The 10,156-nt window shown below is 44.4% G+C and overlaps 1 pseudogene; it reads right to left on the bottom strand.

The window, feature by feature from the left end:
• Nucleotides 1-5,761: 5,761 nt before the first annotated feature.
• Nucleotides 5,762-6,926, bottom strand: LOC147447415 (uncharacterized; annotated as a pseudogene).
• Between the last annotated feature and the right edge of the window lie 3,230 nt (nt 6,927-10,156).

Raw genomic sequence — 10,156 nt, 5'->3', positions numbered from 1 at the left:
ATGTTGCGGGGGGGGGGGGGGGGGGGGGGGGGGGAGAGAGAGAGAGAGAGAGAGAGAGAGAGAGAGAGAGAGGGAGAGAGAGAGAGAGACCATTAGCTTTGTAGTCTATGCAGTCTAGACTATATGAGAATGTGAGAAACTCGAGACTGTGTTTTGAGTGTGTGTCACGCTCCACTATGGGAGGGATTGCCTCAGTACTATATGCACATGTGCATTTAAGAAGCTCGTTCATGGGATCGATGGCGCGGAACTGGGGCGTGGTCGGCGAGGCGATCTGGATCGTCTGCGTGGTGGGGGTGCGCTTGGGGTAGGAGGAAAACCCGAGCGACAAATGGCGGGACGATGTGGCGCCGGGCGGGTGAGGTGGCCATCGGGCAGGGGTGAGATGGCAACGGAAATCCACGTCGGCATTAATTATGACGGGGAGGGGGAAATCCGACGGGATCCCCGCCATGATTTTGAAGTGGGGTGTGTCACCTCACCGCACCTCACCTCAGGCAGTGAGGGGAGCGTGCTGGTCAACCATGGCGTCGCCCGGGTTGCTTTCACTTTGCGCGGACCATACAGCTTGCAAGATTAGCGTTCAACATTGCCAACTGTGTTTTGGGGTTTGAGGTGGTGTTTCAGGGCATCGCGCAGGTCTATCCAGGGGGTTTTAAGGGCATCGCGGGAAAGGGGGAGCTCTGTCCAGGATTGCGTAGAGATGGCGGGCAAGGCGAAGAAGGGAGGAGGAAGGGAATGAGGGGCGCCTACTCTACACCTCCGCCAAAGAAGTCTGTTGGAAGGGTTGGGAGGGGAGCCAAAAAGCCGCCTCCGATGAGAGCCATGCGGTCGAGGGTGGGGCCAATGCCGGCTGAGGAGGTCAAAGAGGTGGGGGGGGGGAGCTCCCTCTTGCAATGTCTTAGTCCGATGTTGTTCCGGAGCCTTCGTCTGTCAAGACTGCTGTTGTGATCGGGGAAACGCAGAAGAAAGCGGGGAAAGGACCAAACAATGAAGATATTCCTCCAGTGGCAGTTGTAGAACCGGAGCCGTGCAAGCCTGCTGCTATGACCAAGGAAGGGAAGAAGGGGGCTTTAAAGGCCCAACAGCCAGAACAAGTAAGATAGTTCCCAGGTTTACCTGTGAATGTCTGGGTTTATCTGTGGATGTTTGGGTTTACTTGTTCCAACGTATGCAGGGTTTGACGATTGCAACGCCTCAGGACCAAAATGCTTCTTTGTCGGCGGATGTACCTCGAGAGGCGTGTCAAGGTGTTGCTTCGAAGAAATCCCCAAAGGCCCCAAAGGAGATCCAACCAATAAAACAGGTAGGACTCTTTCTGTAGATGCCTGGGTTTATCTGTCATTGTCCAAAGATTTGTGTGGTTTAAAGGATGCCATCGTGCCTGCTGTTAAGTGTTCACATGTGCAGGGTTTTAAGAGGACAATGCCTTTTAAGATTGATGCTCCTCTGTCGGCGGATGTGAAGAGTGCGTTATCGTGTTGTGACACGTACATAGTGGGAACGCATGCTACAAGATCTATCTTGTATTTTTTTAGATACATAATTATATTTCCTATAGTGTACATATGCATATTTAAGTACAATAATAATCTATCTCATCCTATTATTTTTCTCAAGGGTAACATATCCTTACTTTACTATCAGAAAATACTATGGGAAAAGCATCAATAGCTCCGTCTCTTTAACTTGGGGCAAAAAGCATTGATTCTTTATTTTTACTATTTCATTATCATCTCACACCCTAGCTAGATCCTATATCTAGGGTAAACTCCAATACATGTATGTTCTATGTATTTTTCATACTTTTCTTATATTTCTTTTTAAATAGCTACTAGGAGAGAATCAAATCCTAGTGGGACACTTGGTGGCATGATTTCAAAGATACACTTATTTTAATGCATTAATGCAAGCATGATTACAAAACTTGTCAAGGAGCAATGTCATGCTTTCATATGGCATGAGGTGTCCTTTGGAATTAAATGAAAGTCTAGGCTAAAGAGACCACATGAAGACTTTTGCTGCCATAAATGGACCCTATTTTGATGAATTTTTTACACAAGGTTCCAATCCGAATTGGAAAACAATTTTAAAATGAAAATCGTAGATAATGAGCTGAAGTTTTTGCCCATATTTTTACTTTTTTATTTGGAGCCACGGTTGAGGAGATATGATCAAAATACTGGACCCCAGTCTGCCCACATCATGCAGGGACAGCTCATTTCCAACTTTTCCAATTCCTGTTCACACTGGCTCCTCTCTTCTTGTGTAAACCCTTGTGGGTTCCCTTCACCTATAAAAGGGGACCTCTTCTTCCTTGAAAATAACTCAAGCATTCAAGCCATTGATGAGAGGAATTCTTGAGGAAGTGAGTAGTAATGCCTAATTGTACTTAGCCATTAACATAAGCCCAAGCCTACACTTTTTCCTAGAAGAAGACTAGCCATTCTTGCAACAAGCTAACCTTGGAAGATCAACTCTAATCAAAGAAGGTCTTACACTTGGTGTATCAATCAAAGTGGAATTCTCCACGCTTCTTCTCTCTCCATCAATAATGGTGTCGAAGGGTTTGTCAAGTAAGATGTGTTCTACATTGATGTTTTCTTGATTTCTTGTTGTTTTCTTTTTCATCTCTAATCCAACATATATATATATATATATATATATATATATATATATATATATATATATATATATATATATATATATCTAATCTCATCTCTTTAACCAAATCTATCTCTTTCACTCTTAGTAATTCATCCTCTCTACAAATTTTAGGTTCTCCTTGCTACTGCTCAGTTTTATAAAAGTACAATTCGATGAGCTGATGCCAATACTTCATGCATGGTTTCCCCATCATTGAACTTCAGATCAAACAAATGCTCATCGTCATTGTTTGGTCCGCATACCACAAACGTAACAAGGCATTCATCAGCATTAGACCCATGAAACAACAAGGCTTGTCGGCCTATCAATGCTCCTAGCTTTTCTTGAGCTCTTAGCCGTGAAGTCATAGGCAACAATGCATTGCAAGTGTGGCATGTATCGACCCCCTTGTCCACCAAGAAAGTCTTTGTGCAACAATGATGGCAGTAAACCCGCCTTTGTGAAGCAAACGAAACTTGCTTATGGCTCCTTTGATGCTTATGTTGCAAGGCACCCGTTTGCCTAGCAAGCCGTGTGGGCACCGTGATTTGCATATTTACTCCTTCTGGCCTAGGTTCGCTATGCCCAAGTGGAGTGGCAGTTACATGTGCCTGTACTTGTGTTACACTTTCCTTCTTTGGCAAATAGATCTCCATGGGTGCTCTTTGAGCAAAGAGGCCAACATATGCTGCTCGCACTTGCCCCACCAATGACAAGATCTTTGAGTCACTATATGATGGAATTCCCTCTTCAATGTTGTGCAACAGTTCTTTTAGCTCGTCAATGCATTGGGTCAAAACTTGTGTTGGAGGAAGCCCTTGCCCATCTGCATTTCGTGTGGGCTCTACATCGATGGTAGTATCCTCAAACTTTTCAGGATCGTGCTCCATGACTACCTCTCAGGATGTGACAATGATGGGTAGAATATGGCTAATATGAGAAAAGAAGTCCGTCAAGATGAGTCCCATTCCATACAAATGCTTGCAGTTGATAAACCAATCTGGGCAGTCACAATATGCCGATTATATACTAACTTGATACCATGTCCCTGTGGATGACATGCTCAAGACCTTAAATAAGAGTGCAGCTTCATCGATAACTTGAATCGTCCATTGGTCATTTGCATATCTCCTTAAGATTTCTTCACCTCGTGCAAGTCTTGTGGTCTGTAGACGATCATTTCCATAAATGTTTTGCTTTCCGGAGTCAACTACACAATATATACAGTGATCAGCTTCAGAATGAAATCCAGACACAGATAAACCCGGGCAACCATATAAACCTATACCATACTATAAACCCAGGCACAAATGCAAGTCTTCATGCAAACAAATAATCCTACTAGGCAGTCATAGAAAAACCCATTGCCTTTGCTTTGATTAATATGAAAAGAAAATATTATACCAATCTCTTGCTTCAGACGAAAGAACTAGATAGCAGTGCCACCCATTCATGTCCCGGTGTTGGAGTCACCCACCAGGGCATGCAATAGATCCAAGGTTGATCAATTGATCCTTGCATCTAGAAGCGTGTATTTCACATACTGCCATAGTCTCTCGACCAAATTGGTAGTGTCCACATGCCCATGTGGAAACAAAAGACCATATTTTGGCCACATTTGTTGCCACATGCATGTCTTTGCAGCCCAACCATTGCAGATATACCTTACAATATTAGGGTGGCCTTCACATTCTATCAACGACTGGGCATACCGAGCCTCAAAGTTGTCCTCTGTACCACATTGCATTAGATTTTCCATTAATACATATAGGGTTTCACGCATCTCCTCAGGAGCCTACAAAAAAAGTGGGCACGCATATCAAGAAACATATACGAGATAATCTATAGTTCACACATATCAGCTCAGGCACACACAGATAAGCTCCACTGACAGATAAACCCAGTCACTGACAAATAAACCCAGGCATAGAAAAATAAACCGAGGCACTACCAAAAAAACCCAGGCACTAACAAATCAATACAGGAATTGACAGATAAACCAAGTCATTTATAGATAAACCCAGGCACTACCAAAAAACCCAAGCACTAACAAATAAACCTAGGCACTAACATATAAACCTAGGCACTGACATATAAACCCAAGCACGAACAGATAAACCTCTGTGACACGCATACAAAACCATATTACAAACCTGTGGAAGCAAGTGCTCCACCCATGCTTTCTTGGTATGGAACCAACATAGCAAGACAGTACATGCAACTTGTTGAGTTGTCCCATCTTTGTCCACCTCCCAACAAGATTGATCAGCATGAACAACTTTATTGATGGCCAATAATGAAGTCATACACTTGTCAATCACCAATGCTCGAGGGCGAATGTTGTTCATTCTGTGGAACACAAGCCTTAGTGTCACTTGCAAAGCAATGCTTTCTTGAGATGTTCCTACATTATGTGTGCACAACATAAACCACAAGGGTAAACCAATTCCATTTTAATTTGGCAATATGGCTGCATATAGTGGCATCCCAAAAACATTTGTTTTGAATGTGGAGTCTATTGCCCAAGCATTGTTTGTTGAGAAACGCAAGCACATGCCGAGCATCCAATCATCCTGAATAATGAGTATGAATGGCCTTTCCATCTCATCCATCCGGGTTGTAGGGTTGACAATAGAGAACTTTGTTTTGCTCTTTTAATTTTAGAGCCTCCTGGTACATTGAAGACCAGTCATCGCTTCCTAGCCTCCCTAAACAAAAGCAGTCAATTAAACTCAAGTCTTAAATGAATTTGACAGATAAACCCAGTCAATATGACAAATAAACCCAGGAAAAATAATAAATAAACCCAGGCACTACCCCAAAATAAACCCAGGCACCATGACAGATAAGCACATACAAACCTATGATTATCCCAGCAAGGAGACATTCAGGGCTTTATTTACCTTCGGATAGGAGCTGATATGCCATCATTTGAATTTCCTTTGATATCATGAAGAATCTATGTGACACTTGCTCCATCGGCAATGCCATATTGAAGTGGAATAGCTCCTTGGAGACACTCATCTTTGCGACATGGCGACATGTTCCAACGTCAAACAAATCTTCCATGCATCGTTTTCTCACAGTAGGATGCACCGGCAAGTGATAAAGATCCTCACGTGATCCCAGCACATGACCTTTGTGCCCAACATGAACCCTTATCCTTACACTTTCCTTTATATCATAGACGCATTGAATGACAATAGTAAACGGGCATCCACACTTCTTTGATGTGCGCAGTCTTCGATGATTGTGGCCCTTTCTTCGTGACTCCCCATTGCGATGATACACAAGTTGAATGAAGCCCCTCGACGACGATGATTTCCGCTCTACCAATCTAGCCTTGTGCTTGATGGCCATAGTGTTGATCACATTTTGAATATCATCCATCGGCGTTGTATGTTCCTCAACACCACCTTCATCCTTGTTGGGACTCTTTTGTCTGTCTTGTAAACCCGGGCAATTTTTTGTGGAAGTGGTGTCATGGCTCTCCAATACGGAGGGAATATCGATGATTTCGCAATCGGATTTTTTGGAAACAAACAGAACATAAAAATGTAGGTCTCCTGCGTAAGTTGTTGGGGTAGAGAGCCATATGCACGGCGACGTGCTTGTATGGTTTGGAGAGGACTTGGCGCACACTGATCCCCAACCCGGGCAACGATGCACAAACATACAAGTCCAAAAACTCCTTCACATAAGAAAGTGGGATTCCATGATGTCTAATACTTGTGCGCCATGTACATGCAATGGATGCCATCGTTGCCCGCAAGCATAAATGGTCGTTTGAGTGGCATGCGGAAACAATGCTTTCCCAATCTTCTATACATGCAATCAACTTTCCATTCCCAATAACAAGACGCAAAGATCCACCTTGAGCAACCATTACGTGGAGTGAATCCCTCATTCTTACCCATTTTTTCAAGTCTAGCACACCTCGCTTGTCATGGGCTTTGAGAGCACTATGGTAATCGTTTGGCCACTTTCGATAGAAGCTATCATAAGCCTGTATGTTTGTCTATCACACGCAAAGTACCTAGTTGATGCAAAAGAAAATGCATCCAAACACCCACTTTGATGCTCTTCAAAGAACTCTTCCACGTCATCCATATCATTTGAGTTTCCATCCGAAGTGCCAACCGCCCCTCCCCCTCGGACTCGTTCCAAGCACCATCAAGCTCCTCGAAGCTCTCATTGCCTTGTAGCTGCAAAAGCAACCCATTCAGATCCCACCCCCAAGGCCCCCCAACCGCTTCCCCTCCACTGGCAGAGGCGTGCATCTTTGTCAACACAAAACACCCGCATGCGCCCCCCTGTTCAGAAGCCCGGGTTTACCCCCACCCCTACACCTGCTCTGTTGCACGACCTTCCCCAATTCAAATATGAAACTGCCCCACCACCCCACCTTGCATTCCGCAATCCCTTTCGGCGCCCTAACTGACAATCATTTTCCGCGCACGAAAAGCCGCCCCAGCCACCCACCTACCCCTTTATCCACGTGGCACCTCGTCTCCGGTGGCCACGTCACCCGCCCGGCCCCACGTCATCCCGCCATTCGTCGCCCGGGTTTAACTCCTACCCTGAGCGCCCCCCCGCCACGCGAACGATCCAGATCGCCTCACCGACCGCGCCCTAGTTCAGCGCCGTCGATCCCATGAACGAAAAATGCACATGTGTATATAGTCCTGAGGGATTGCGAGTCTGTGAAAGGGCACGATTGGCCCTTCGAGAGATGTAGACAATGGCGCTCTTTTGAACCCTAATCACCAACCTTCTTTCCACAAGCATTGAGGCAACTGTGTCGCCCTTTATTTAGGGCATCACTTCTCTTTTTGTAGACACATGACAAGGCAAGAGACTCAAAAGATGACGTGAGATTGCAATGAATGGTTGTTACTGGTAGACTTTAGAAGTGCCAAGCCACGAAAGTGTAATCGAAGTCTGGAAATTGCGTACAAGGGTATGAAATTGATTCTTGCAGTTACCCACTAGCTCGCTCTTCATTTAGCTCCCTTCTCTCTCTCTCTCTCTCTCTCTCTCTCTCTCTCTCTCTCTCTCTCTCTCTCTCTCTCTCTCTCTCTCTCTCTACCTATGTATGTGTGTGTGTGTGTGTGTGTGTAGGTCCATGCTTATCGAGGGATCTAACAAAAGAAAGTAATGGCAAACTTGAAATTCCCAGTCGAGCTCATAGAGGGAAAAGAGCCCTTCGAGCACCAGCAGTCGGAGGCCGTCGAGAAGCTTTTAGGACAGGTGTCTAGGTTATCTCCCTCAATGTCTCGCATACGGTTGCCACCAACATTTGGTAGCCTATGGTGCTACGCTCCTGCTCTCTTCCGCCTCTCATTACTAATGTGCTTTATTAGGTTACTCTAGCCAACTGCACATGCAGACCTGTAACCTCCTAGCTTGAATACGAGCATCATGAGCAAGCGATGGCGATGCTACAACAAGCCCTACAAGTAGAGTAGTTCTAGCAAGCATCAGAATTTGCCTTCACCAAGCTCTCTCTCTCTCTCTCTCTCTCTCTCTCTCTCTCCATGCCATCACTTTACGGGAAGAATTCATTTCCTTCCATGATGAAGGAAGATCTTCTTCTTCTTTTTACTGCACATTGGACCAAGGACATATCTTGGCTCTCTCTCTCTCTCTCTCTCTCTCTCTCTCTCTCTCTCTCTCTCTCTCTCTCTCTCTCTCTCTCTCGGAAAACTAAAATTTGCAATCGAGGTCAAAGAGTCAGAGCCCTTTGACCACGAGCAATAGGAGGCTGTTGAGAATCTTTTAGGGTATGGTAGCGTATGATGCTACGCTCCTGCTCTCTTCTGCCTCTCATTACTAATGTGCTTTATTAGGTTACTCTATCCGATTGCACATGCATATCTGTAACCTCCTATGAAGTCTGTTGTGATGCCTGCTCATCTAAATGCCAAGTATGTAGTCTAAAGAAATCAGTGATCTTCCTTTGTGAGTGTCTTTTACTGTCTGGTCTCCTCGAGAGGCTTTCCCTACATCTGCGCAGCTCCAATAAAAGTCGCCCAAGGCATCTCTGATCATGTTATCTCATAAATTTAGCCAGTGGTCCAACACCCTCTCTGAATAGGCAGTGGAAGCAAAGGGTTTGAGGATAAGAGGGGCCATGCCGCCGCCGAAAGGCGGCACCGTTTTACTAGTTTATTTTATGTAAAGCAGAAAAGCTTTTGAATTTACATTGTCAAAAGGCTTTTCATTTCCTACAACCTTACTATTCACTTTTTCATTTTAAATCTTACCCTTCACTTTTGCATTTATTTTTTGAGTCGTTTGAAGCTTCGCCTTTGCTTTGACTAGTTTGGTGAAGGTGAGGGGCTCGAAGTGCATCCACTATGGTTCAGCCCGTGAGGTTCACTCTTGCATTTTAAATTAGATGTTTAGTTTCTTTTGAGGTGAACTAATGAGCAGTGTTCAGGAAAATGGTGTCTCAGCTTGATATCGTGTCGTTTTCAATTTCAAGAATGTCAGTTGAGGGCAAGGGAAAAAGGAGAGATTCTGCCCCAATAGAGAAAAATAGTGTAAAAACCCCAAAAAATGATCTAATTTTTTAAAATTTCCTCTCGACAAAATCAAGAAAAGGATTTTGTATGTTTGGAAAAACGATTTTTCCCAAACATTGCTAATGAGTGACAAGTGGAAGCCCTCTCATTCCTTGAAAATTTAAGCTCCATTAGGGTAGAACCTCCCATAAAAGGACATTGCTGAACCTTAAAAGTGTGAAAGTGTTCACAAGTACCCAGTCCTTTAACTAAGGTTTATGGTAGCAATCAAGAGACACCTAAGAGGAAGCACCAAAGAGCATGGGAAATCTATAAAGAAACCTATTGTTGTAATCATGGAATCAATCAATAATGTGACTGAGAGTTTCTTGTGTCTATTCCTCTCTCTCTCTCTCTCTCTCTCTCTCTCACTCTCTCACACAGATACATGAAGCCCGTAGAGAGGGGAAATGGGTAGTCTATCAAGGTGGTAAAGCCATCATCCAAGAATTTTGAACTCCCAAACCGGCTTCTCCCCACCCAACCCCCTCTAGGTATTTTTCTTTTCTTTACCCTTTTGGTGGATCCTCGGTCCTTAACTGATATGTATCTAATGCTTCCTTTAGAAATTGCTGTAATGTTTTGTGTTGTCCCCATGGGTCATATCTGACCTGAGTGGACGATAAGTCTCTTTCTCTCTCTTTCTCTCTCTCTCGCGGCATCTCCCTCACGCCCTCTTGCTAATCACACTGTCTTTCTCTCTCCCTTCTACACATGGCAATCTTGTTGAGCGTCTCTATGTGAGCGCTCCCTAGGCATCTCGAAAGAAGCTGGTTACATCGACAACTTGATGTCTTGGTGAGTGCTTAATACAAGTTCAAGTCCACCATCGTTTCAAATTTGTCTACTTGAATTGTTAATGTGTAGGAAAAAGCAAATCTTGTCAGGCAGCCACCATCAAGCATCGAAACTATGTTGAGACCTATACAAAACAGAGGCACAAC

Source organism: Adiantum capillus-veneris, chromosome 11 (assembly GCF_014529385.1).
Source record: "Adiantum capillus-veneris isolate H3 chromosome 11, ASM1452938v2, whole genome shotgun sequence".
Lineage (NCBI taxonomy): Eukaryota > Viridiplantae > Streptophyta > Polypodiopsida > Polypodiales > Pteridaceae > Adiantum > Adiantum capillus-veneris.
This window is presented reverse-complemented; position numbering and strand designations above follow the sequence as displayed.